We start from the raw sequence: 27,733 nt of genomic DNA on the forward strand, positions 1-27,733 counted from the left end.
AACACCTTCATGTCAGAACATCAGAGCTAACGAGTGAAGCGGGAACGTTCAGCAGCCCAACAAACTCTCCACTGAGGACTGAGTGTTTTCTCCCACTTCAAAAAGCCCGAAGCAGCGACATGATCCCAGTCAAATGATCCTCATAAGGTCTCAGCCGTGGCCCATGGGTGGCAACAGCGTGGAGGGGGGGGGGGGGGATACAGAGAGGTCAGCTGAAGGGGTGAGGGGGGGCATTCAGACCACGTTTAGCCGCTAAGCTAGCCGAGTCCTGAAGCTTTCAGGAGCTACTTTGTGTGGAGCTCAGATCCCGTTAAAACCAAAAGAGGCGACACCAGCCAGAAGCATCGATATTTATCAGCATTGATTTCTGGCTCCACACCAACGCCGCAAAAACAGAAACTGACAGGTCATGTCTGGCATCTCACCGTCTGAAGAGCAGCTCCATCGTCACCAGTTTACAGTATTCACACGTGTTCTACCTCACCTTACATTCTGACAGCAGTCTGAGCCCACAACGACCAGGAGAACACGTTTTATTCTTAAAAAACGATGATAAAGGGATCATTTTAATACCTCTCTGCTGAGAGATCCTGCAGGCTTCTGCAGCTTGGCAGAAACCAAGCGACGAAGTGAAAGGAAGATCGCCTGTAGACCGCTGACGGCGGGTTGAGTCAGAGCGTAAATCTCAAGAAGGGTGCACCGACCATCCTGCAGCCATCTTCGTGTCCATCGTTTGCAGACAGAGGAAGGCTGCAGCCACCAGGACCCTCCCCCACACCTGGGTGCTTGATGAATCCCGTGACCAACAACTCAATGCATAGTAAGGCGGAGGTCCAAAGTTCCTCTGAGGAGACAGGAGAACCATCCAGAAGGTTGACCATCCCATTGCCCCCCCAACAATCAGGTCTTTATGGTATGACAACCAATAGAAGCAATTTCTTGCTGAAAGGCTCCTTAGGTCTGGTTAAACCAGACTTGGACCCTTCAGCCTTAATGTCTGAAACAAAAAGCGTCACCCCCCCCCACTGACGGCGTCTCCAGTTGAAGTTCAAGAACCTTTATTGTCCACTAGGGTCAACCGAGCCAGCAGAACAAAACCCCCAGACAGACAACTACACCCCAAAAATCCCACCAGATTAAACCTCTGACCACTGCAGGGATAAATGAAGGTTTTAGTCAGTTAGTCTGGATGGCAGCAGCAATACCCAACACCTTGTCCCTGTTTCTGCAAGTTAACAGAACAAAAACAGCAGATTTAAGTCAATAAAGACTGGCATAGAAATCCAGGAGACTCTGATGAGCCTTGGTACAGAGCCAGTCTTCAAACGTCAACCAGGAACGTCCCCCAGCATCTCTACAGGTTCAGCGTTCTCCCTGGAGACGACCGCAGGTACGAGGACAGAACCGCCGTTCTTAGAACCCAACAACCGCCCAACATTGGCTGAGCGGTAGAGGATCCTGCAGAGCAGAAAGGGAGAACGTGGCTGACCAGCCGATAAACGAGCTTCAGCGTAATATGAAGCCGTGAGTGTGAATACTTACGAACAGCGGGTCAAGTTTAAACATAAAAAAGGACAAAGAGCCTGAGGAGCGGACGGTAAGGAAAGGTGCGTTAAAGGCCGAGCGGCGGCTCTGCTGATGACATCAAAGCCGATCAGCTGATGAATCTCAGCTCATCACCGACGTCCTGCTGACTGAGCCGAAACGCTTCCCAACGCTCCCGTTTGTCACCACTGACGTTTCTGCTTAGATTGTACTGATTTATCCTCAAAAACTTTAACACTTTCAGACTTTATCTGGTGCAAATACTAAAACAACAACAAAAACAACAAATTAAACCCTGTAGCCATCAACAGTGACTTGATTCAGGTGGAAACGGACCTACCTGAGCCTCGGGACATCCAGGAATAAGTCAAACCTACGCCGACCGACACCAGAACCAGAACAACAGAGCAAATCTGCGTTAGAGGAGCTTCTTCCCCACTGCAGACAATCCCGTGTTTATAGACCAGAAAGCAGGGACCTTTGAACCCGTTTTTTTTTTTTTTGAGGACACACCCTCCCAGCAGCAGTGCAGCCTGCAGCCACTTCCTCACACGGCTCTTTGTTGGCTTTGGTATTTAACAAGAAACGCTTTCTTCAGTCTGAGGTCCACCGGCTGCTTCACACAGTAAGCTCCACAATGTTCCTCTGCAGCAGTTCATCTTTTTTATACTCGCTTCACGCTGAACCTCAGGTGAAACCGGCGCCAGACGCAGTCACCACCAAACCAGCAAGATGAGCATAATCCCATCATCAGGATGAAGAGCCCACCTTTCCTGAGGCTCACACTGCAAAAAGGGAACTAAAAGTACATAAAATCTTCTTGAAATTAGTGTATTTTTCCTTGATTTGAGAAAATAAACAAGACTACTTGCCAATAGAATGAGCATTTTTACCCTTAAAATAAGATAATTAGATATCCTGCGCCTGAAATAAGATGGAGTTGAATTGTTCCTATTTTAAGTGGAAAAATCTTATTCCATTGGCAGGTAGTGTTATTTATTTGCTCAAATCAAGGAAAAATACATTCATTTCAAGAGAATTTTACTCACTTTTAGTTCTCTTTTTGCAGTGCAGAGCCCAACTTTCCTGAGGCTCACGCTGCAAAAGGGGAACTAAAAGTGAGTTAAATTGTCTTGACATTAGTGTATTTTTCATTGATTTGAGCAGTTATAAGACTATTTGTCAGTGGAATATTATTCTTGCACTTAAAATAAGAACAATTCATCTCCATCATCTTATTTTAAGTGCAGGAGGTCTAATTATCTTGTTTTAGGGTTAAAAATACTGATTTAATTGGCAAATAATCTTACTAAGCTGCTCAAATCAAGTAAAAATACACTAACTTCTAGAAAATTTTACTTCCTTTATTGCAATGCAAGGAAACCAAATCAGATCAGAAAATTTTTAAGAGCCTGGACTACAGAAAATAATCTAAACGGTTTTCTGCTGAGGTCTGAGGTGTTGCCGTTATAAAGGAGAGCAGTTAAATGAGCCAGGAGGGCCAATTAGGCTGGAAGCAGCGTTAAGCAGACTTCACATCTCCACCAGCTCTCCCACTCCTCCACATTTCAGCCAAAGACACACCTCTAATAAACAACCCCACCGTGTGCAATCCCACTTCACACTTTTAGCTTTTACAACCACCAACTTGTGTATTTATGCCTTTTCAGCCTACCCACCGTTCCATATTTCTAATATAATTGTAATAAATGTTATGCAATTTCTACACATCTATCACAATCCTAGAGCTAGGCAGTATATCACATTTTTAAAAGTATCCAGTTTCTTAAAAATAGATGAGTCTATGCCACTTATATTGAGGTTATATCCATTATGATTATACTTTTATGTATTCCAGTAGGTTATTATTCAGCCGTTTCTCATGTTTATCTATGGCTGTTTGTTAATAAATGTCTCTGAGAGACAATTGGGATGAAGCTTTGATTCAGAGACGACATTTTATAATTACTTTGTGTAAAGAGAAACATGTGGAGATAAAAATCCTAAAAAAAAATATCAGCTGTCCCTCCATCAGTGAGAGAATTTATACCACAAAAACCAACATGGATGCCAAAATGGCCGCTGTGCCAATAAAAGCTAATCATGGCTGCAGTAATAAAGTGATTGTCTTGTTAAATCAATCAATCACAGAGAACTGAGGGACATCTTTAGGTAAGCATGCGTCCTTTAGAGTGTGGATGAAGTGAAATACATCTTGATCGGCTCATGAAGTCTGGACCCCGAACTCTCATTGATGACGTCGCTTTTTTAAAAATAAAGCACAGCTATGCCCTAAAAGGGAACCAGATTAACCACTGCAACATTCACTGAAGTGAGTCTAATCCGTCCCCAGGGAGCGGTGGTCTGCCTCTGTGGCCCCCGGGGAGCGCTCTGTGGCTGAGGGTCTTTCTCAGGGACCCAGAGAGGCGACCTGTGGGATTCAAACCGGGGACTCTCTGCTCAGCCACTTCATTTACATAAAACGATACGTTTAAAGCACAAAGTTACTAAGAAAAAGCAGCCGTCAGCCATTCCTAACACACTTAAACATCAGCGCAGCATAAATATGTTTATTTACCAGCTGTGGTAAATAAAGACAACTATAATTCTTGTTTTCTTGTTTTAAAGAGCGGTTCTGTGGCACCGTTCCCTGATAGCCGACCTCTGAGGGGCGGCTTTGACCTCTAAGCTGCTTCATATGATCCTCACACGGCCAGAAGCTTCCCTCCCATCTCAGCGCCGGGCTGCTGTCTGCAGGGAGCTGCTTAGGAATGAAGACAAACACACAGCTAGTGTGCTTTAAAAAAAAAAAAGACGATTTCATCGATTAACAAATCAACACACAATGAGGTTTTTCTTTTAAACCAAAGACGGGCAGTTTGTGTTTCCACGAAAGCAGAGGTGTGCACCGTCTGTTGTGAGGGGCCTGGGGGCCCCGCGGGCTTCAGGCGTGTCCTTGTTTCAACACAGCTGGGTCGCCTCCTCGGCGGGGCGTGAAGCTTCATCCTCCTCATCCTAACTTCATCCTCCTCATCCCTGCAACGAACCACGCTCACAGGAGAGCAGCTAAAACTCGCTTTCTCCTCACAGCAACACAAAGTTTCCATCAGAGGATTTATATCAAGGCTACGGCAAAAAGAGCGGATTTCAGATGCTACCGTTTAAAAAAAAAAAAAGGAAAAAAAAAGGGGGAATTTTAATTGTGTTTATCCATGAATACTTTATGACCAGGAGCGAGCGATATGGAAGTTAAAGTATATCACCATATATTGTGATGATGATAAAAGTGATTATAAAAGGACTTTTTAAAGTTTTTTGCTGTATTACTTTGACTACATGTGTCCTTAAAAATTCAATAAAATTTTTATTTATATAGCACCAATTCCAATCAAATCATCATCAAGGCTCTTTCCAAAGACAGACTCCATCAGAACCTCCAGGTTGGTCAGAAAGTTTCCTCTCTAAGGAAACCCAGCAGGTTGCATCAAGTCTCTCCAAGCAGCATTCACTCCTCCTGAAAGAGCGTAGAGCCACAGTGGACAGTCGTCTGCATTGTTGATGGCTTTGCAGCAATCCCTCATACTGAGCATGCATGAAGCGACAGTGGAGAGGAAAACTCCCCTTTAACAGGGAGGAGAACCTCCAGCAGAACCAGAACCAGGCTCAGTGTGAACGCTCATCTGCCTCCACCCACTGGGGCTTAGAGAAGACAGAGCAGAGACACAGAAAGCTCAGAAGCTCACATTGACCCAGGAGTACTTTCTATGTTGGGAAAAATGCATTTATTAATATAACATCAGGGTTTCCCCCACTGTATTATAGGCCTGGCGAAGTATTGTTTTTTTTATATGTCCTTTAAATACACCAGTAACGGTGATACCAAAGACGGTATGTAGTAGGGTTGTCAAAATAATCTATAAATTCATTATTGATACGGATTTGTGTCAAATTCTATATAACATGAGCCATTCACATCTTCACGAACAGTCGTACTTCATCCCTCACCAGCACATAGAGACGCTAAGCCCGTCTCCTTCCTGCCGCTGCATATAGGGTAGTTCACGCGTGACGTCAGCACTACATCCGGGCACTGTGGTTGGCAAAAAACAGAGCTGCTCTCGTCTACAACATGACAAAACGGGTGAATTAGAGCGTACTTTTACTTCGTTTATTTTTGGAATCTAAGCAATGCCTACGACTTGTTGTGCTCCCGGTTGCACACAGAGGCATTCCAAATCGTTGGATGTACGTTTCTGTCGTTTACCGAAGGAGGAAGGACGAAGAAAAAAAATGGATATTTTCAATGAAAAGAGCGCAGGCAGACACTCCCAATGGACTGGGGGAGCGATCATACTACGACAGAATTTGTAGTCTACACTTCATCTCCGGTAAATACAACTTAATTCTGCTCTAGTCATTGTTCTACTTAAATAGCGGCGGAGGGGAGGTGGCGACCGCTACACGGGCCGGAGAAGCGGCCCGTGTAGCGGTCGTTACAGCAGCCGCCGCAGCAGCTTCAGACAGCAGCTGCTGCTGCTCCATTACGCCCCGGTTCACGGGCGCTAGTACTTCTGTGTTTACGCTGCAATGTCGCCGACACCCCCACCCATTTTAACAAGACAAAAACACCAAAATAATCCATAGTAAACAATGTTTTTTTATCCTACCGGGCGGGTCTTCCTCTGCTGAGACGCGGCCTGTGTCCGACGGCGCTTTGTGCTGTTACACAAACATGTGTGAACAACATCCATCCATCCATCCATCCATTTTCTGACCGCTTAATCCCTCATGGCGTCGCGGGCATTGCTGGAGCCTTTTTCCTGATATAAAATAATTGCAGCCGTCCAGTGGTTTCAGGGGCTTTCGTGCTCTCTCGTCTGTACTGGCCTGCCGTGTTTATAAGGCAGCTGTATATGTCGTGGTACGGAGCACTTGGTTAGCATTTCACAGACTCGCTCCGTCTCTTCAGGCTTTTGCTGTGTGGATCTGGCAATCTGATACCATCAACCATCAATTTACTCTTAAAACGATCTTGTGATACGTTATCTAAAGAAGAAAAATACGTGGAGAACTCGTCAGTTTCGCTGTTTGCGTCCGCCATTGTGTTCGTCTTTTGCCAACCAGTCCGGCGCGCATGCGCGAAAAACCCGCATCAAAACAATAACAATGAACTGGTCTATAAGACCAGAATAATGAGCCTCTGCAGAAGTCCTAATGTCTGCTAAGATGTGGCGAACAGAAGAAAACTTTATAGACGAGAAGAATGAAATGCTGAATGGTGCTACATGCTAAGCTAACTGTATGGCATGGGTGTTGGAGAGCAACATAAAAAGTAAAGCTCAGTGGGCCTTTTTGGTGATTTCTAAATATCAAATCATTGTTATTGTGAAAACGGGATGAAATATTGTAACATGGAGTGAAACTGGAGCATTAACCTTCAGCTGGTTATTAGATTACTGTGTGTGTGTCTGCTGTGCTGGGTTTTAATCAAACGGACCAGTTCAACATGCTGGGACTGATTCAATTATTACCGGGTGCTGAATCTGAACTGAAGATGCAGGAAATGTGAGTTTCTGAGTTTGGTGACTTTTCTTCTGAGCTCAGTTTGCTTTTCTACAGACAGACTAAGACAGAAGGGGTTTACACTTCATCTCATTGATCGTGGTGCAAAATAAAAGCCGCCACACCTTCAAAATTAAGATTTATTTAATAAATATTTTAAATTATGTAAAGTATATGAGATCTAGATACCCTATATTATGTATAGCCTATAGTTGCACACTTACACTAACCATAATCCAAGTCTGAAATTAATTTAAATATCATGTCTACTGTCTATTTCCCCTGCATTGTTTACATTTAAATTGTTTACATAAATCACTGCTGCACCTTATCCTGTAATTTACTGCAATTTTTCAAGCTGTATGCAAACGAAATTTCATTCTGTACGCACTATGTGCATACAAAATGACAAAGTTGTCTAAGTCTAAGTTAAAATGTCCTTTATTTTGAAAACCAGCATCGCCGGCTCCTTCCTGTCTGGCTGCAAAGCTGCTGCAGCTACAGGAAGGAAAACTAGAGAACTGTCCACTGTTGCCCATTTAGCTTCTTTGTTGCTACAACCCCACTAGCAATTTTCTTTCAGAAAGGACTAGCAGCAACTTTTAGCAACATTTTTTTTAATACCGACTTTACCGAAAGCGCAAGTCGTTCTGGAATCACTGTGAGCAGTGAGAGCTGCCATGAGGGTTACTGCTTCCCTCAGCGCTGCCTCACAGGCACAACACAGCTGCTGCTGCCTCGTCACGTAAATGTCGTTTTGAATGTCTCTGAAACTGTCGCACTAAAACAATTCCCTGAATTTGATTCACACACAGTTTCACTCACGTATCTACCTCATTCACTTTGTGCCTCTGATAACTGTTTTTTGGCACAGTTTGTTTTTGTGTGAATTCAGGGAGTGTATTAAACATTCATAAATCAATTTATAAGGGATATTTTTGGTTGCAAACGCATTTAATCACCATTTTAATAACTCTTTGGCCTTAAAAGCTCTCCTACACCCTGGGTCCCAAATTTATTAATAAATATGCAAATTTGATGATGACGTCACCCAAACACAAAAACAAACAAAATTAATAAAATGAACACCACGGTTAAAAAAAAAAAAAATCCTAGAGGAAACCATCAAAGCCTTCATATTTCTGCAAAAAAAAAAAAAGAGCGAAGAGACGCGTTTTATGTTATAACTAAGTCGATCATTATTCAACTTATTGTGACAAACAGCAGAAAGTTTCTGAGGTCTGTCAGGGTTCAGTTTGTGATCCAGGTTGGTGAACAGAGGAATCAGAACCCACCGTCTGCATGTGGAAGGGCCTGAAAACACAGCCTGCTCATGAGAACAAGTGTCAGAGGAGGGTTTTTCTTAGCAAGGTCGACGGCGCGTCACAGAGGGCCGACGGAGGCCGCCTCATGGACCAAACTCCTAGCAGATGGTCTGGGGAACTCGCAAAGACTCCAATCTGCTGACGAAGACGAGGTTCAGGAGAGCAACGAGGAGGAGACGTCTGAGCTCAATAGGCCGTGGGCCAGAATCTGTACGGTGACTTTTCGTATGAACTGTCAGGGGGCAACTTTCTTGCACCGGGATAAGTTGCTACACATAGCAGTGATCTCAAAACACCAATGTTCCCACGTTTTCACTTGCACATTAAGAAGTTATAGCCGATAAAAAATCTAAACTGTGGCGCTCCAGTCCAATAAGTCACGTGATTCGATTTTTGCTGCTCAGCCAATCCGATCGCTGTATTGTCAGCTGAGCGAGTTTACCACGTCATCATGGCTGCGCCCGTAAGATGGTTGTTTCTGTTGTGTCTGTTTCCAGACGAAGAAAGCCCAATAATAGCATTTTGTGGCGCCACCTGGCAGAGATCTTGATGGCAAGAAAAAAATAAATAGCCCAGACCATCCATCCATTCATCCATCCATCCATCCATTCATCCATCCATCCATCCATTCATTTTCTAACACGCTTATCCCTGCGTTCGCGAGGTGCCGGTCCCTATCTCCAGCTGTCAATGGGCGAGAGGCGTTGTATAAACTGGACAGGTCACCAGTCCATCGCAGGGCAGAAATAGTCCAGACTTTTGCCCAATTTACTGTGATATCACCAAGACCTGCTGCGCTAGGATAGCACAGGTGTCGTTGTGCCAAACGACTTATCCCCGCCAGAATTTGTATTCCCTGCGCCAAGAGCGCATTCAGCTGGAAGAATGAATCTAGTCAACTCCGCCTCATTTCCAACCTATTAGGCGTGGAAATGAGGATGTTTTACTTTTCTTAACGAAATATAGCAATGGTGTCGTTACATTATCGTTCATCCATCCATCCAGTATAATACGTTATGAGAAAGAAAACGGTCATTTCCAGATGTGTCACGAAAATATTAGCTTTATGTTATTAGATTGTCGAATGTCTGTCTGCTGAAACCAAAATCCACCTTCCTAAGTCCATCACAGCTGTCTGCTGGTTCTCTTTTTTTCTTTTTTGGTAGCTAAACCCGCATGAATAGATTATATAAAGCGGATTTCACGTGTGATCAAATGAACACTGAATAAAGGCACAGCCAAAATTATCAGATTTAATAAGATTTTAATTCAACCAAGAACCTTATCGAGATATTAACCGTATTAAGAAAACGAGATATGTCTCTTTTAAAAATAGAACAACGTATTAGGAGTTTAAAAAAAATAAATTTCATTTTACTAGAATGTGATGTTTAAAATATTTAGACTTCACAAAGCTGGAGGTTAAAACTTTTATTGATTTCAAAAATACAATACAAAATTCTACAAATTCCGAAGGGGATAACTCGTTTGGCACAACGAGTTTATACAACGCGTCTCACCCATTGACAGCTGGAGCTCGGCACCAGCACCTCGCAAACCCAGCGGGGATAAGCCTGTTAGAAAATGGATGGATGGATGGATGGATGGACAGATGGTCTGGGCTATTTATTTTTTTCTTGCCATCAAGATCTCTGCCAGCTGGCGCCAGAAAATGCTATTATTGGGCTTTCTTCATCTGGAAACAAATGCATACAAACATCTTACGAGCGCAGCCATGATGAACTGATGAACGCGCACAGCTGACAATACAGCGATCTGATTGGCTGAGCAGCAAAAATCGAATCACGTGACCTCTTGGACCGGAGCGCCACAGTTTAGATTTTTTATCGGCTATAACTTATTAATGTGCAAGCGAAAACGTGGGAACATTGGTGTTTTGAGATCACTGCTATGTGTAGCAACTTATCCTGGTGGAAGAAAGTTGCCCCCTGACAGTTCATACGAAACTTCTTAAGGAAGCGTCCTACAGATTCTGGCCCACGGCCTACAAGGGACTCGGCTTAAATGACAACCAGCGAGTTTGAAAAATCGCAGCTGTGTGAAGCGTGTGATCAGCCACGGATGATTGAAGGTTGGTTTAGCAGAGTAGCTGCTCACACAAGCTATTCACCATGTTGAGAGCTCTGGGTTCACGTCATGTGGAGAACCGCCCCAAACTATTACAGGGTGCTTGCTCTTTTTCCAAATTAAAATTCCAGACTTTTTTAAAACTGATATTTTTTTTCCCAAGCCCTTAACTTTATGTACTTGTATACTTGTGTGCCTACTGCCTATTCATTGGTTGAGATTGTATAAACTGTTTATTAGAAATGTTAGGCTAGTATTCAATGAACAAATGCATTATTCACAGTAAATTATGCTTTTACTGATGAAAAGTTTCAAAACATGAAAATCACAAGTACATGAATTTCACATCAAACAAGTGTTTGATTCCATTAGGCTAATACAGTACGCGACGAGTTAGTAAAATTATAGTTTTATAGCCTACCTTCCTATTTCTTATTTCACAATACCTTTGAGCATACTGTAAAATTCTACCATACATTTTTTTCCCCATACTTTATTAAGACTTTCACACAAAATTCAAGACTTTTCAAGGTCTGGAAAACAGTGTTTCAAAATTCCATACTTATTAAGACTTTCAAGACTTGCGCAGGCACCCTGTATTAGGAAACAGCGTCAGCATCAAAAGTCACAGTTTGGTCAGAGCAGCAAATACAATAAAATGATTCCTGCAGCCACTGGTGACACATTTCACAGTGAGGTCAGCAAGACAATGTACGTTTTGATTCACTCAACACTAAATAATTAATTAAATCAAAAGATGCTCATTTGCACCAAAACCAATATGAACAGAAACACTTTGGCCCAAACTGTTAAACAAAGACGAGGTTCTGATCACACAACGCTGCGTTCTTCTGCCACACAAACCGACGCAAGAAAGAGCTGTTAGTTTAAACATCCAGGAAAATTATACCGTTCTTTGTCTCTTTAACAAATTATCTTCTCTGGGAATGTCTGAAACATTCAGTAATTCACATCGTTCTGTAAAGTGACCGCTGTCTGTGTTTTTTTGACCCGAACGTTTGAATCTTATCGGCTGCTAACGAGCATTTAGCTTCTCAGGACGTGGGTTTAATTAAATTTATATAGCACCAATTCATGAAACATGTCATCTCAAGGCACTTTCCAAAGTCAAATTGAACCAGATTGGTCAAAAAATTGTAACATCCAGATTTTTGTAACATCCTTGAAATACCTAAATGTCATGCAGAACTGACGCACGTGCAAAATCTGGTGAGTTTTTTTTGCATGTCTAAGTCTCCAAAAAAATGTATTTGGCTGGAAAATAATAATAAATGTTCATATTAATTATATTTTATGTGTTTCTTTTGTTTTTATGTGTGAAGTGTGAATGTTTATTATTATTACTACTACTACTACTACTACTACTACTACTATTCCAATAAGCCTTCAGAACGCTGACCTGTATCAGGTCTGATGTTGCAGATTATACCTAAAGCACAGATGTTAGCAACAAGAGTTGTTGATCTAGAGTTGTCTGCATCAGTACATCCAGGCCAGAGATGGACAACATGCATCTGAAGACATGGCAGGTGAAATAAAAGCACAAATATGCCATCCAAGCAGTTATTTTCAAGCTCAGCACATCACAGACGTGCAGCTCAGTGTGATTCAACGTATTGTGCGGCTCCACTTCACACATTCTGTAGCAGACTGCTGAAGGTTAAACCTCTTCATGTGATCCAGAGCTCCAACTGGCAACAAAGGCTTAATGCTGGAAAACATCAATCTGAAGAGTGAAAACCCTCGTCTGGAGCTGACCCAGACACACCTTTCCCTCAACTTCTCTGTGACCAACGCCACATCAGGTCCGGGGTTTCTGCTGGAAGCTCCGACTTATCTCCGTGGCTTTCAGGGTCTCGTTAGATGGCCAACGAGCCGTTAGATGGCTGAGCGTGGTCCCAGGAGTAAGGCTGATGCTCCGTGGCCTGGAAACGGGTTCATTACTGCACAGGACGACCAGGATTGTTACCTTCAGCAGATCCTGTGTGACGGTACAGTTGTGACGCTCTGAAACGGAGCGAACGGTCGGCGAAGGCTTACCTGTGAGAAGTGAAGCTGGCGCTGAGCGCTCAGGGCAGCGTGGCCATCAGGAACAGGTTGAACGTTTGGAGCCTGAACTTGATGTGCAGAGGGAGGCGGGAGCTCCAGGGAGGGCTTTACGTCGGAGCAGCTGGGCACGCCGTGACACGGAGGAACCACCTGACCAGCCTCCCGCCGGGCTCACATTTATGATGCTTATTGCACTTTATGGTGTTTCACCAGAGTTTGCCCTTAAAAAAGGGGTTTAGATGAACTGCTCTCCAGATTGTCATCATGCTCTGCCTTCTAATTCCACGTTTTAATATGTTGGTGCTTTAAAATAAGCTGGCGGGTTGTTTTGCAGCGTCTCTGGATGCATTCCTGAAGCGTAGCGTAGCTCGAAGGTGGCTAATCGCCAAGCTAATAGCAACTAGCGTTAGCTTATGTTGTCCGGAAAGGTTTTAGTGGCGCTGATGGACGTTCAAGAGCTTTACTGACCTTTTCTAAGTTGCTCTCAAACATTTGTACCGTTTTTATGTTGTACTGATTTCAGCCAACTTTGAAAACACTGGCAAGAACCCTGATGGACCAGATCCGTGTTTACACCGTAAAACACGTAGTGTATGCGCCAGATCCGTGTTTGTTTCAACACTTTTTATATAGAGAAGGAGTTTTAATGGAGCAACAGGAAATTTACAGGCAAATAGGAGAATGTTGTGGGTGTGAAATTAACAATCGCCAGACACCAAATGCAGGTAAATTTTCCCGCTTGGCGAGTAAATGTCAGAGGGCTAGCTGCCACATGGCGAGTAAATGTTTGCACCCAAATAAATTGTGTTTTTCAGTCGTTTTGGAAGGATGCTTCTTTATGTTCCTCTGCTTTCAGTTTGTATGACAACAAACGCGCACAAACACAAAAACTCAATCAGAATGACGTGTGATGCAAGAACTACAGCCACTACGTCATGTTCGTTTGCTAAGAGCTAGCGTTTAGCTCAGGCTAATTACGTAGCGGGATTATGTGGAGATATTTAGCAGGAGTCAGTCAGAATTAATATTTTGGTAAAAAAAAAAAATGCTACCAGCTAACTTAGCCGGTGAAAGTTAATTTTCAGACGAGGGATTAAGCGAGTTGGAAAATGGATGGATGGTTGTGGGACATTAAAGATAAGCAGTCATAATAAAAATGATTACAACAGAATCAAATGTACCAAAAAAAGAAATTACAACTTATACTATTATTGTCATATTTTGAAACTTTCATATTTCACTAAATTGTCCTCTACCTTCCTTAATCTGGGCAAGTGTTGGGTTTGGCATATTGTAAATAATCACGTTTTGCTCTTAACCAAAGATAATCCTGCCTTCCAGAAATATTGCGGCTGTATCAAAAAGGGAATGGAGTTTAAAACCTTAATACTGTGAGATCCCTAGACTGTTTTCCAGGCATTGGTTAAAACATAAAGCTGTTTCTCATAAAGCATCACAGCTTTAGATCACCGGCCTCACCACAATGAAATGCTCAAACGTTGCTCCTGGGCCAGGTGTTGACTCACCTGAGCCGCCTCTGCTGCAGACAGCCGCAGTAATCACAGACTCCAATTCGTCACATCTAAAAACCGAGTGGGTGGGTTTTAGATCCTGTTTTAGACGGGAGCTTATTTGGACAATCATCCCACAAAGCCCCACAGATATAAATACCTCGCTGCCTCACTGTGCAGCTGCATAAATGACTGTCTCATAAGCGGCATTAGTGTGGGATGGTGTTACATGTAGAGCAGATTGGGACCATTAGGAGCAGAACAACAAATAAACCAAACAGCTCTGTGAAAAACCAGAGTCCGTTAGAAACCAGCTGCTGCCGTCATTTACTCATTAAAATAAAAGGTTTTTACGTAGATCTAAAAAAATCTCTTTAATTTATCATTAAAGATCTTTTATTCCTTTTCCAGCATTGTGAGATTTTAGTATTTTCATTAACAACATGATTGTTTTGATGGTATAAAATGCATAAAAAAAGCCCCACTGTGACCTTCCTAGACTTTTAAGTCCTTTAAAAAAGAAAATCCAGATAAAGATAGAGAACAATCTGATTTTCCACGGCGGTATGGAGCATACATGTAATTGATCGTGATGAAAACTAAAAGCTGCCACACATTCAGAATTAAGTTATTTTTTAAACATGTTAATACAATGTAAACCAAATGAGATTTATATACCCTATATTATAGCCTATATGTGTGTGCCTATAATAACCATAATCCAAGTTTGAAATTAATATAGATATCATGAAAAGTTAAAATGTACTTTACTTTGAAAAACCAATCTTCTTCTTCCTGTCTGGCTGCAAAGCTGCTAGCAGCTACAGACACCCTATAGTGTTAGATTACATGATGTAGACGGTGGTTTAGGACAGAGCTGGGGGGACTGGTCACCCTGTATGAATGTTTGAGTAAGAATAAACAGAGCAGTAGTTTGTTAGGCTAGACTATATAAAAAGGTAAATATTATGCATTTACTTGCAAATGTTACCTTTCTACTAACACTTGTACATATTGTTAGCAATCAAGAACATTTCAATTGACCTAAAAAGAAGGTGGTGTTGGATATTTTCTTATCTAACATAAATTGTGTATTTAAAAGCTTAAGTTGCATGTATCGGCCTTCATTTGTACTTTAAATGGGTGGGTGGGGAGAACCCTGGCTGCTGCTGCTGCCTCGTCACGTAAATCCAGTTTTTGAAGCAATCTTGTTTTGTCTCTGAAACTGTTGCACTAAAACAATTCCCTGAGTTTAATTCCCACACAGCTTCAATCCCTTATTTACCTCGTTTACTTTGTGTGCCTCTGATAACTGTCTCTTTGGCACCGTTTGCTTTATGTAGTGTGGATTCAGGGAGTGTAATAAAATTCAAAAATCATTTTTCTAAAGTGTCCAAACACACTTAATCACTATTTTTGATAGCTCTTTTGTCTTGGCAAAAGCTCCCCTACAGCCTGGGTCCCAAATGTATGAACAAATGTGCAAATAACATGATGACGTTGCAGCCCCCCTCCCAAATAAATAAAATAAACAGCACCACGGGTTTTAAAAAAAAAATCCTAAATGAAACCAGTTACTCTGTAAAAGGATCAAATTCGGCACATTAAGCTGTTGATTCTGAGCTGCTGGATGTTCTGTTTTCGTGACGTCTATGAAAATGAAGAAAGAATAAATGCTACAGATAAAACAACATAATGAAGTATATGTTATGTTGTTCAGGCAGCAGCAGGAATGTAATATTTGTTTGCCTAAATAATCGTGGTATTTTTACTGAAGGTGATCATCTCTCATCAGTTCTGGCTTAGCTCTGATAAAAACTCCAATCTGCTTGTTTTTTTTTAGTATTTAATACTGATTATGTCAAACAAAAACACCACAAAGCCATCTGTGAAACTGTTATAAACACACAGCTCTATTTTTAACCAACGTAGAGCTACAGCAAACAGAAGCTGGAGTGCGACAGATGAGCTAAGACGATGTGTTTGAAGACCCCAGCTGTTGGTTTCCTGCGCCGCCAGACACCATCGCACTTGTTGAGATTTAAATCTTAATAACTGAGGTAGCCTCCTGCATTACAAAGGCACCACTTCTTCATTCAGTCGGTTTATAAGAGCGCAGAAATGCTCACCAGCAATAAGCGCTTCTTGTGTGCCGAGGGTCTGATGATGAGGATTAACGCGTCAAGGTCAGCTCACCTTCATGCTGCGCAGGAGCGCTTAAAGTCGTTTTATTCTGGAACGAAGCTTAAACTAACCAAGGGTTCCTGTTCTGTTGTCAAATTACAAGAAATAATCCCAACTATTCCTTCGCTTAGTATCGTAATGCCTAATTTAACACCAAAATCTTATGTTTTGCATTGTGAAAGATTAAAAAAACTCTACCTGAAGTGCATCAATGAAAGTAGCTAAATGAAAACCGCATTATAACACATTAATGTTTAAACTGGTAACATTTAACTGATGACTGCGTTTCCTATATTGATTTTACTCAGCATCCATGTAGTCCTGGTGCTCACTTCTTCTGTTATTATAATACTAATTGTCCATAAGAGAGAAAAAAAGAACTGTACTGTATAGGGATGTGGGGATGGGTACTGTAGTGTCCTTCAAGCTAAAAACTGCTAGCATTAGCTAACAATGACCGGGAGCTTTACCGAGTTTTTGATGTTGCTGTCAAACAACGAGGCTTTTCAAATAAAAAAATTAAAAAAAGTAAGCTTAGTCTGGCGGGAGGGCGAGTTAAAATGCAGCGATTTATAATGTTCCCTTGAACACTCAACAATTTAAGTTGTCAGCTACATCGATATTCTACTGGACTGCCTGGCAGAGCAGAATCAGTTTCTCAACCAAATCTCACTAGTCGTGTTTCCATTAATGTTTTTTAATGCACATTTTCAAGTGTCGCATTAGAGGGGGTTCATGGAAACGGCAAAATTCGAATTAACTCAATAATCTTCAAAAAAACTTTTTCTAAGAAAAACAGTAAATGCGCTAAAGAGGAGATAGAAACGCGTTTGTGGAATCAGTTCTGATGCAGCAAACATTTACCTCACATGACTGATCAGCTTCTTGGATATTCACATAACACACAAAAACTGGTCTGGAAGCAACAACAGGTACGTGTGGACCGACAAAGACATACGAGTATTTCTAGGTCTCACCCGTTAAAAGAACAGAAGAAGAAAACCTCAGCACATTCATTAAAGCGTCGCTCCATTACTGTTCTCTGGTCTTTGCTAGTTAGCAACATCTACTTCCTGTTAATTAAAGCCACCGTCAACATATGAAGTTACGCTGTGCGTCTCTTGGTTAATTTGCTACAAACCAGTAAATTGGAAACACGTCAGATCGGCATTTTCGTTTTTTGCCATTTCTTAAAAGTTCGCTCAAAATTAGCACGAGAATTGGATGGAAAAACCGCTACTGATGTGCTCAGGACTTTTCTGACCCCTGTAACAACTTTATTTTTCAAAAAACAGCAACTAGAAACAAATCTAGTGACTTTTCTCTGTGGTTGTGGTGATTTAGCGACTTCACATGAACGCAGCAATCTTTCTATCGTTACTGTCTCACAACAGCTGCTAGAGCTGCCGTGACACCCTCCCATCTTCCCTCAGCGCTGTCTCACAGGCAGATGGATGGCTTGTCTTGAAAAGCCCTGCATGCAGTCAGAGCAGAGAGGAGACCTGCTCCGTTTTCACATTGCAAATGCTTAACGCATCTGCAAAGCTGCTGATAATCCCACCGTGAATTACAAAAATACATATAGTTTTTAATCTAGTCTCTTGTTTCTCTCTGAAATTGTTGCATTAACATAATTACCACACAGCTTGAATCACGCATTCACCTCGTTCAATACGTGCGCCTCTGATTACCATCTTTTTGGTAAAATTAGACGCATCCTGTTAGAATTAGGCAATGTCTAAATATTCATACATTATTTCATAAAGTGTATATATTAACATATGTTGCTTTTCAATGATATTTTAACAACAGAGACGTAGTTAATCCTTGGATTTGTTTCAGATACGCATGCCCTGTTACAAAAAAAAAAAAAAAAAAAAAAAAAATCCTAGAGGTAACGCTGCGCATACTTATTAGGGCTGAACGATTTTGCAAAATAATCTAATTGCGATTTTTTTTCTTAATATTGCGATTTATTTTCCAGTTTAATTTATCATGCGTTTTAAAATATATACAAACAACAAATCATTTTGTTTCCTCGCCATGTGGATTAGTTGCTAAAAGACCCACAGCATCTAAACTCGAAGCAGAAATGATTGCGTTCTGCCTATGATATATTTCAACCAAAATTGCAATTTTGACTTTTCTCTGCATTAACCACAAGCAACAAAAATGTTCTCTAAAAAAAGATGTTTGTAAAGAAGGACTATTTTAAACAAGAACTTTTAACGTTTCTATTAATCAGAATATTATTCAAGAGAACAGCTTTTAATTGATTGTTGGACATAGAGTGTAACAAGTCAATGTATTAAACTGATTGACCAGAACTTAATGCTATGTATGATTATATAAACTCTAAAACAAGTAATAAAATTAGATTATCTCACTGCTGCAACTGTCTTCACATGGAGGCAAACCCACTTTAAACATTTTACCAACACCTAATGGACGTGTCTAATTCACTAATTGTTACATAGCCAAAAATTGCAGACCTCTGCGATTTGGAAATAGCGTTTTTTTTTAATTGCGATTACATTGAAAATGCGATTAATTGTTCAGCCCTAATACTTATGACATCACCAGAAGGAAGCCGCCCAAGGGGCATCTTGATCTGGTGTTCAAACTACATTAACCTAGTCCTTGCGATGTGGAGGAGCAGCAGCTCTGCTTTGAGCTCCTCACCCTATTGCTAAGGCTGAGCCCAGAGCAGCTCATTTCGGCCACTTCTATTCAGTATCTAGTTATTTTCGGCCATGATCCATTTGTCACGACCATTGGTGAGGATCGGAAAGTAGACGGCCCGGTAAATCGGGGGCTTTGCTTTTGTGGCTCAGCTTTTTCTTCAACACAACAGACCAGAGCAGTGGCAGAATTACGGCAGACGCAGCTCTGATCCGTCTGTTCGTCTCTCGGTTCCTCCAACAATCATTGTTGGACAAAAACACCAACACACTTAAACTTCTCTGCTGGAGGCAGAGACTGACCCCCGACCCAGAGGCTCAGGCAGACAAATCTATGATGTAATGATATGAAGCCGTTTTACCATGGCACCAAAGTCTTACAGCCGGCGGGTTTCATTTTTAACTATGAATCCGCCGCCTCTGAAACAACACTGATCTATTATTCAAAGCTCGGTGATATTTCAGAGCAAAGAACAGACGTTATTCATGTAGGAAGAGCTGTCAGAAAGCGTGCATTGATGCCGGTTTGGCGTTTGAGGATTGTAAATGTGTAAGAATCCTGGTTCGGTTTGAAATCCGCAGCCTTGTCAAAGGCCTTAGCAGGAAGTGAGTGAGAACTGAAGCAACCGTCGGCTCATTCATTTTACATCAGTGAAAAGCTGCTAAAAAGAGCCCCATCTCCTGGAAAATTCAGCTACACAAAGCCTGATGTTAGGAGAGATCTGAATTATGCATGACCCTGACACCGGCTACAGCAATAATCAGCTCAAATGATTGGACTTGAATTTAAACTTCTCCCCGGTCTCAATACGTAACGGAGATTCTGGTGGCGAGGCCTGTAACGCCGGGTCTGTTCCGTTTACCGAGAACAAAAGCAAAAGCTACACAGAAAACATCGATTACGCCTGGTGTTGTAATTCATTGTCATTTCTTCTTTATATCCACACGTCCCTGTATGTAGAGCCAGACCTCAGGATGTACCTCCAGCAGCTGCTGCTCTGCACGCTCACTGATTTTCCAGCTCCACGCACTCCTTTGAAATTCATACCTCCAAGCAAAAACGGCTTCATGCGGACAGTCAAGCTTACAGATGGGGAAAATGTTCTGACTGACAAACACACGACAGCAAATACGCCCGTCAGCCGCGTGGATCCTGAACAAAAGCAGATCTCAAACCACCTCTTTTCATCCGTTAAACACAGATACAACAGCTGGAAAACGTTAACGGACGCAGCCTGTGGCTTCAGAAATGATCCCGTCCCACTCAGAGATGAGGGAAGCTGTGTTGGGGACATCAGGAGACCCATCTGTGAAACTCCTGATGTTCGTGGACAACACCGCTGCCATTGGTCTGAGTCGACGATAAGTCTTCACACAGATAAGTGGATCGGTTGGTTTAGGCCCGGCTCAGAAGGCCCCGTAGAGACCGGACGTCTTGTAGCAGTAGTAGTGGCATTTTTGGACCCCCACGTCTCTGTGAGAAGGCCGTTTATCCACTTTGGCTGAATAGTCTTAGACTTGTCGTCTTGAATTACGCTGTACAAAGTTCCCGTCCATCTTGACTTGTGCAACACTCTCCAAAGGCGAGGGGGTGGGGGGTGTTCTGATTTGAAACACTAGGTGTCATCATTACTTATTGCCTCTTCATAAACAAGAGACAGGAGAACAACAGAGATGGATTGTGATGTGATTTCATAAGATACCGTAGTTCTTCACAAAACATTTCAGTTCTTTCAATCTAAAACAATTAACTTTTACTTATTGCTCATTTAAGGAAAACAACTTCTTGGCAAAATAATGTTAATATGCTGAATTGTAATCAAAGTTATATTTACCTAAAGCAAATGTTTCACTTTTGTTGTCTGAACCAACCGTTTTAGATTAGCGTTTTCGTACAAATGGCCAATATGTGCTAAATTCTCCAAACATTCTTCACTAAATTAAAAAGTGTGAATTCAGTGCAGAAATCTGAAATTTCCAGATAACATCAAATACCTTTTCAAACATCCATTTATAAGATATCCAGGAAATGTACAAATGTGATATTAGCTTCAGGCCTGTTTGACCTCACCATCAAAGGCATACATTTAATATACTAACTTTTTTTTTTTTAGCAAACAGTGGAATGAAAATGTACTTCCTCTTTGCAGAATTGTTTTAATTCAGCCACATGAAAGACGCTCCAGTATGATTGGTGGGTTTCAGGTCATGCTACAGCATCTTAATCAGATTCAAGTCTGGGCTTTAATTAGCCCACTCCAAAACCTTCATATTTTTGTTTTAAGCCACTTGGTGGTGGACGTCTTGGTTTACTGTATTGTTCAGACCATAAGGTGCATTGAATATCTTCCTAAGTGTGTAATATCACTCCACACTGCAAAAATGGAAAATGGAAGTAATATTTCCTTAAAATTAGTGTATTTTTCCTTGATTTGAGCAGGTAAATAAGACAATTTGCCAATAGAATATGATTTTTGTACTGGGGGGGGGGGGGGGGGTGCAGCTTTCTGAATTGGGGCCCTGAGGGAAAACCCTGGGATCTGTTTTTAAATATAAACACTTAAACTTGTTAGGTTATCACCAAAATAACAAAGGAGCAGTGTCAACTTCTCAACCAACAAAATAAACTTACCAAGCACTTCTGTTATGCAGCGCTAGATTGCAGCTTTTTTTTTTTTTTTTTTTTTTTTTTTACTTGTGGCGGTTTGTGCTGCTTGCAGCATTTTGCCTTTACATGTGTTGCGTGTGTTTATGGGTCAACATGACTTGTGTTTACAGCATGTTTGTATCTTCGGTCTAATTTTTGAGATTGCAGCATTTTTTCCCCCCATTGCAAATGTTTTGTGTTTGGAGTACTTTGTTTTTTTTTACAGCGCATTCATGTATTTGCAGTGCGTTTGCACCTCTCGGCCACCGTAGGTTTCATGTGCAAATGAAGTTTACAGAACTTAATCCTTTGCTGAAGTAAGTGGCCTCGTCTCACCATCAATAGTTTTCATTACTTATATGTTGGTGCAGCCGTTAAATGAGCTTTAACAACAACAGGTGACATGAGGCTGAACCGCATCCGCAACAAAACCTCTGCGCCTCAACGTGATGGATTGTTTATCAGAGGAGGGGGGTGTGAGCTCCGGCAGCACGATAAAACGCGTTGCCGGTGAAAACTCCCAGCAAACCCACTTCAGCCATTCTTCAATAAACCCTGGGAAGCAACTCAGCCAATCAAAGATCAATACGGCTAACAGAGGGACGACACGTGCTCCGCATACCTGAGGAAATCTCTTCCGCTTCCAACTGATTACCACAGAAAACAGCAGATAAACCATAATGTCTAATTTAAATAAAACATTACGATGAAATAAAAGTGACACAAACGCAGACAGAGGGCAACGCCGGAGCTCCTCTCCAACAGCAGCCGCCTATTGAGCTGCCTCTGGACCAGAGAAGGCAGCAAACCTCATGGCTAGCCTTATGCTAACGCTAACCTACACCAACAAGAGCCCAGCCAGCTAACGCTAGCTAGCAGGGGACCGTCAGCAACCCAGCCCGGTGTCCGCGGGGGACGGAGAGCCGTTCGCTGGCCCCTGGCTCTCCTTGGGAGTCTACCAGAGCTCAGCGATCCCGGCTACCAGAGTCCATGTTGGGGGAGTGAATGAAAACAAACGCTTTACCTCACTCGAGTGCCGTGTGCATCCCCTCTCCGCTCGGTACCACGAAAATCCTGCGCAGCTTTTACGCTGTGAGAACTACAGCTCGGCGTATCCACCAACCGCTTTTACGCAGTTTCCCCAGACTCGCGGACGGGTCGGGCCGTTGGTCTGCGCAGCTTTCACGGCGCAGCGGCGAAGGGAGAGGCGCCAAACGCGGCCGTCACGTGATCTGAATGCGGAAGTAGCAGGCAGGAGGCCGATGGTGGCTCATCCCGCAGCAGACAGAGTCGAAGTTCAACTGTAGCTGTCTCTTTACAGCCCTAACATTAAAGAAAAGGAAAATAAAATACGTTTAACATGAATGATTAGTTAGTTGTACATGCAGAAAGCAACTGTTAAACCTATTTTATACGTTGTTTGTTCATAAATGAATCTGAAAGGAACTTTACAGGACAAATCAGATTTTTTCCCCCCATTGTTAAACTACAATCACAAAGGTGTTTTACTGGAATGAGATCTAGTGACTGTTAAGGCGAGAAAAACCAGTTTGACATGATCTGAGCTGTGTGGCAAGTTGCATTATCCTGTATAAAGTGTATGTCCACTAGCCAGGCCTATATATTGTTCTTTCTCAGACTCTGACAGGTGCTTGTGTGTGAAAATCCAAACATTATCAGTGCTGTAATACTCAGAGCACCCCACTCCGGCAGCAGCAGCTATGTGGAAGTCACTTCAAACCCCTTTCTCCCCCATTCTGAAAAGTGTTCACCAGGTTCTCTTCCCCACATGTGGCCAAAACGCACTGACCGGCTGCCATGTGATTGACTGATTCACTATTTGTGTTAAAACATCAGAAGGGTGTACCTAGTAAAGCGGACCAAAAGCATGTAATCAAATCAATTCTGTTAATTTCTCAATATAACGTTCAAATTCAGTTTACAATGCAATGTGATAGTCGTGTAACAAACTTGGTTGCATCAAGTCACTGATCTTGCAGCAATACCTCATCTTGAGTAAGCCTGTGGTAACAGTGTAGAGGAGTAACTTCCTGGGTAAAGGGTGTGGAATGTTTTATTGTTAGGAAGTTTTCAGTGACTAAGGCTGCATCAGAGACTTGAACCTGCAACTGAATACCTAAATATGGGTTGCTGTTAGATCCTATTAGTGGGCAGTGAGTCAAAGCTGCCACTGAAAACAAGCAGGTGACGTTAGGCGCTGAGGATGAATGAGTCTTATCCTAATTGGATGTGGTATTTCATAAATATGACAAGAATAATTCTAAACAACACAAATGTGCCCGGTGTGACCACAACCGAGCAACACAAACACACTGGCCACAGTTTGTGTTGCTGTTTGCCTGTCAAATCCAGTACTATAAATGGCAGTGTGGGGTTAAAGTGTGCACAAATAAAAATCTTGTTTTTGGGTTCTGTTTCATTTCTCATTGCTGGTATTGACCCCAGTCAGTCTTAAAGGGTGCATTTTGTATTCTGTACATTTACACGCCAGATGATGTGTAATGTACTCTAGTAATTGTTCTCTGTCATATATTTTCATTAGTTTGTCTGAAGCTAGTATGTTTGTGTCATTATTTTTAATCATAAAGACGAAACATGATGAAAAATGAAAAAAAAAACATGCAGGCTGTGAGATAAACTAAATTTTTCGTTCTGGCAATATTTAACTGTGTAATAATATAAAGTGAGCCACTTGTGGTTTTGGAACTGCAGGTTTTCGGACCCCTGATCTAGCAGTTGAAAACTTGCCCCCAGCTCAATACGGCTAAAGCTAAAATGTGAAACATCTTAATTTTTAAATCCTTCTAAGAGTAAAACTGTATAGGTAAAAAATAAAATTGGTCAAAGTAACCAATCAGTTATGGTTTCTTTGCCATTGCAAATAATTATGAGAAGTGTATTTAATGTTATGTCTTTAGTACAGGGGCCATAACGGGGGCCAGGAAAATTTCTACAGGGGCATGGGCCCCTGTTGGCCCCTGTCTAGAACCGCCCCTGCATGGTAGTAAAGAAAGCTCTCGATTTACGGCTCCATCTACAGTCCAACCCTCACCTGTTGTCATGAGGTCTGGATCAAGACCGAGAGAGCGAGGTCCCGGATACAGGTGGCAGAAACGTGCTTTCTCTGAAGGGTGGCTGGGCTCAGCCTTAGAGATAGGGTGAGGAACTCTGTTATCTGGAGGGAGCTCAAAGCAGAGCTGCTGCTTCACCGTATTGAAAGCAGTTAGTTGACGTGGTTTGGGCATCGGTTCAGGATGCCCCCTGGATGCCTCCCATTGGAAGTTTGCAAAAGAGACGTCTGGAAAGATCCAGAACTGGCTGGAGGGACAATTCATTTGGCCTAGGAACGCCTTGGGATCCCCAAGAGTGAGCTGGAGGATGTTGCTGGGGGAGATGGATATCTGGGTTTCTCTCCTGGACCTGTTGCCCCAGTGAGCCAAACTTGGATAAGTGGAAGACAGTAAATGGATGGATAAAAAAATAAAAAAATAAATAAAACATGCAGGCTGTGAGATAACAGGGGATACGGTTGGTAGCACTGTTGCCTTGCAGTAAAAAAGGTCCTGGGTTCAAAACCTGAGTTTGACCTGGGGTCTTTTTGGGATCTTTCTGGCTTTATTCCACAGTCCAAAAACATGACTGTTAGGTTCACTGGTGTCTCTAAATTGCCCTTGTTCATGCTTGTGTGTCCCTGTGATGGACTGGCAGTCAACCTTACCAGGGTGCACCCTGCGTCTTTCCCCAGCGTCTGCTGCAGATATGCTGCAGCCTCTCCCATGGTTAGACAGAAGCGATGAAGCAGGACTGTCTTTCTCTCACATCACCCACCATTCTGGAACAAGCAGAGGTGTAAAGACATCTCATGCCGTTAAGAGCTTGCAATACCAAAACCTCAAAATATGTTCTTGGCCAAGGTAAGCTCTTCTCACAAAGTGCTATCCAGTCAGGATATGACTGTGAGGGCTTTAATCTTTACTACCTTGTTAACCTTTACATTGAAATCCTTTATCTGGCAGCATTTTAAAGTACTATATATGGTGACAGACTGAAGTTATTGATCATTTGTCAGCACCAACAGGATGCCCAGCTGCTTTATGTAGGACCAGGCAACGCTTTAGCCTCTCTTTCCTCCGGCCCACAAACTGAGAGAATGTCCTGGATTTTTACTAGAAAAGCCAAAATCCAGAGATATTTGATCACAAATACTTAGCATATCATCAGTAACTCTTAGGTAGCATGGGGATATCCTGTATTTATAGTCAGTCAAAATAGGCACATGCCTTTCTAACTCACTAACCCAAAACATTTCAGGGAAAATTTGTATGTTGAAAACAAAGAAGAAGGAAATTTAGAGACAATAATGAGTGGAACCAAGACACCAGCAGAACCAGTGCATCAAAATCTAAGCAAAGCCCAACTTTGGGTTCAGCTATAAATAATTAGCTGTAAAGTCTAGGTAGAAGTTGATAGAAATGTATAATGAGAGATAATATTGTTTTGCAGTTTGTATTATCTTGTATTATAGACCGTTAGAGGAGAATTTTAAACCGTATTGGTGCTGTTTTTTTTTTCATGGAGCAGAATGATGTTGGCTCCCCTTTAAACATATATTTTGGTCCTTCATTTTAAATAGATGTGGTTACTTACATGCTAAAGCGAAGAATTAAGGGGGGGGGATAAAATAAAATGGTGGAAAAATCTAAAACAACGTGAATAAAATAAGTTGTCATGGGCCTGAACTGTTCAGACATATTTACAAAAATTCAAGTTGAGACGTTTTTGTTCATAGATAAACGAATTGGGTACAATTTACTGTAAAGCATTTTATGGACTGTAGACTTTTAGGTTTTTATTTTTGAAATAAATGTAATATTGTCTGGAAATGTAAACCCTTCTTTACTCTTTTTTCTGTTTTTCAGACTTGTCCAGAAAATGGATCATTAATAAACTCAGATTCCAGGCTCTGTGAAGTTAAAACTTGCTATAGAGCTTCCTACTGACACTAAAGGACTTGTTCACAGTCCTCCAGTTTAAAATTTAAAATGGTGAAACCAATCCAATATGAACTGCATAAGTAAATGTATGATAATGTAGATATAAATCGCTTTATGTGCCTCTAAGCTTATATTTACCTGCTTTAACGTTTTAAACAGGCCCCAATGTGTAACAAAAATCTTATAAATAAAGAAGAATATTCATAGTTATGTCGATGGTTATGTAATGTGCATCATGTTTCTTTTTCACATTTTTAGTAATTATGTTTTTAATGGGCCACTGAACATTTAACACAGTGTGTCAGAGCAATCAGTAATTTCATCCCAGGAATCCATCGAGATGATGTGTTCTGAAACTTCATGTCTGACTGAATTATATGTGACCTTCACTGTGTGCGTGTGCGTGTCTGGTGGACACCATGAGACAAAAACACGGAGCTAATTTCTGTCGGGCCCTGCTCCAGCTGGGCCTCCTTCCCAGCTCCTCCTCTCTGCGCTCCACGTTTCTTCTCTCGTGTCGGCCGTCTCCCTCGATCGGAGGGAGATTAATATCAAGTGATTGGCAGCCATGTTCTCGCTCTGCACTCCAGTCATGGTGCCCCAGGGTCTCTGCCGGTCGTAAAGCAATGCTGAAAGTGCCACTGTGGCTTTTACTGTCATTTAGCCGGTACCCTGCCTCAGCAGACCGACGATGAATAGCGCCAATGACCACATTGAATTATGAGCCAGACTCAGCCCCGGCCATATATACACGGCCCAATACAGGGAGCCATTTCCTGCTAGAGTGGCTCTTGCAGAGATTACTGAGGTAATATTTCCTACGCTGCAACTGAAGTGGTTATATGGTTCTGCAGACAGTCTACCTGCTGCAGCTTCAGCCAACGGAGCTCTGACTAGCATAAAGGAGGGGATGTTGATTCTGGGCGACTGCCTTTTTCAAAATCACTCAGTAGCTGCAGAGGCGTTGATTTTTAATGAGGACAAGTGGAAGCGTCCGCAGAAAATGCAAGAGAGACATGAGAGGAAATTATTTTATTTGACGTCCCTTTCCTTATTACGAGGCCGTATTACACCAGTCGGGCTTTCCTCATCCGTCCTGAATGGG

The 27,733-nt window shown here is 42.1% G+C and overlaps 1 protein-coding gene across 3 annotated transcripts in view; it reads right to left on the reverse strand.

Moving 5' to 3' along the window:
- The window catches only part of slc39a10 (solute carrier family 39 member 10), a 40,017-nt gene extending 17,236 nt beyond the window's left edge, over window positions 1-22,781 (reverse strand). Inside the window, exon 1 of one of the 3 annotated variants that reach the window (XM_036139617.1) lies at window positions 22,638-22,781. The gene's annotated coding sequence lies outside the window, so the exon portion shown is untranslated. Of the gene's footprint in view, window positions 1-1,885; window positions 2,129-12,581; window positions 12,788-22,637 lie in introns of those variants that run through there. The other 2 variants (XM_036139619.1, XM_036139618.1) reach the window with 2 other exon arrangements.
- Window positions 22,782-27,733: the final 4,952 nt, after the last annotated feature.

This window comes from Fundulus heteroclitus, chromosome 7 (genome assembly GCF_011125445.2).
Source record: "Fundulus heteroclitus isolate FHET01 chromosome 7, MU-UCD_Fhet_4.1, whole genome shotgun sequence".
Taxonomy (NCBI): domain Eukaryota; kingdom Metazoa; phylum Chordata; class Actinopteri; order Cyprinodontiformes; family Fundulidae; genus Fundulus; species Fundulus heteroclitus.